This window comes from Dipodomys ordii, unplaced genomic scaffold (assembly GCF_000151885.1).
Source record: "Dipodomys ordii isolate 6190 unplaced genomic scaffold, Dord_2.0 Scaffold12, whole genome shotgun sequence".
Classification (NCBI taxonomy): Eukaryota; Metazoa; Chordata; class Mammalia; order Rodentia; family Heteromyidae; genus Dipodomys; species Dipodomys ordii.
In genome coordinates, this window is record NW_012267228.1 from 3,302,730 (window position 1) to 3,304,273 (window position 1,544).

The 1,544-nt window shown below is 43.6% G+C and overlaps 1 protein-coding gene across 1 annotated transcript in view; it reads right to left on the reverse strand.

Annotated features, from left to right (window-relative positions):
• Fancd2 (Fanconi anemia, complementation group D2) overlaps positions 1–1,544 on the reverse strand; it is a 75,315-nt gene that overhangs the window by 44,099 nt on the left and 29,672 nt on the right. The window lies entirely within an intron of this gene.

Consider the following 1,544-nt stretch of genomic DNA (forward strand, 5'->3'; position numbering starts at 1 on the left):
GTCGTGGGGCTTGAACTCTGGGCTTGGGCACTGTCCCTGCACTCTTCAGCTCAAGGCACTCAAGGCGTGTGCTCTACCGCTTGAGCCACAGCGCCACTTCTGGTTTTTGATTGGTTTATTGGAGATAAGAGTCTCACAGACTTTCTTGCCCAGCTGGCTTTGAACTGTGATCCTCAGATCTCAGCCTCCTGAGTAGCTAGGATTACAGGCATGAGCTACCAGTGCCCAGCTTAGAGCGCTAATCTTGACCTGAAAAGCTGAGGGACAGCACCCAGGCTGAGTTCAGGCCCCACCACTGTCAAAAAAAAAAAAAAAAAACAACTTACAACATAACAGTGCTAAGTATCTAAAGAATACCAAATATCATTGCCACTTACTAACATATCAGATAATGCTCAGATACATGAAGCAAATAAAAATAGTTCTATGTGTATCAGTGCAGCCAGTAGATACCTTCACAAAAACAGCATTGAGCCTCATAGCAGATGGGTTTAGGATGATCAACTCGAGGAGGACATCCAATGCGGCGTCCACTTCAGCTTCATTCCCGCTGCAGATGTGGGTCACTAGGGCACCCACCACTTCCTACAGAAGCAAAACTTAGCAGGATTATTCTGACAGGGTTAATGTCTTTAAAACATAGCTCCCTGATCTTATCAATTACCTGCACTTCATTATAAGCTTGGCTTTAGGAGGCCTGTAATTGCACCAATATAACTACACTACCACTCAGTCTCTATGTTCTCCTTATAACTTATTAGTAACTAATTAGTAAGCTCCATCTAAGCCCTCCTTGTTTTGTTCCTTGACATGGTCTTCCTCTCATTTTTCCAAATGGGCTAAATTGTACTGTAGGCTTTGACTGCACTAAATCTTTTGGTTTCTTGAAAAGACTGCACTAGTTTCATAGGTTTTCTATAAATAGTACAGGTTAGACCTCCATGTTTCCAAGAAACACTGGTGGGATAGTGTCTCTAAGACATTAAGAGGAGCCAAAATGTCTCAAGTGCCATTAGCTCTTCCTTGATTCTGCTATTCCACAACAGGGGCACACAGTTTTCTCAACATAGGTTGTGTTTCTTCAATGTTCTTCCTTTCAGCTTTTAAAAACTTTTACAGAGGACAGGTTTGGGTAACCCATGCCTGTAATCCTAGTTACTCGGGAAGCTGAGATCTGAGGATTATGGTTCAAAGGCAATCTGGGCAGGAAAATCATGAGACCACCAAAAAGCTGGAAGTAGAGCTGTAGGTCAAGTGGTAGGAAGCTAGCCTTGAGCATCAAAGCTCAGAGACTATGCCAAACCCCTGAATTCAAGGTTTAGGGCTGGCACCAAAAAGAAAAAACAACTTTAAAGGGGACCAGCAATGGTAGGTATATTCCTTGTCTTACATGTGCAAGCCCCTAGATTCAATTCCTAGCAACTTAAGAAAATTATTTGCAGGCTAGGAAGGTGGCTCAGTGGTAGAGCGCTTGCCTTGCATGCATGAGGCCCTGGGTTCGATTCCTCAGCACCACATAAGCAAAAAGAAAAAAGCCGGAAGTG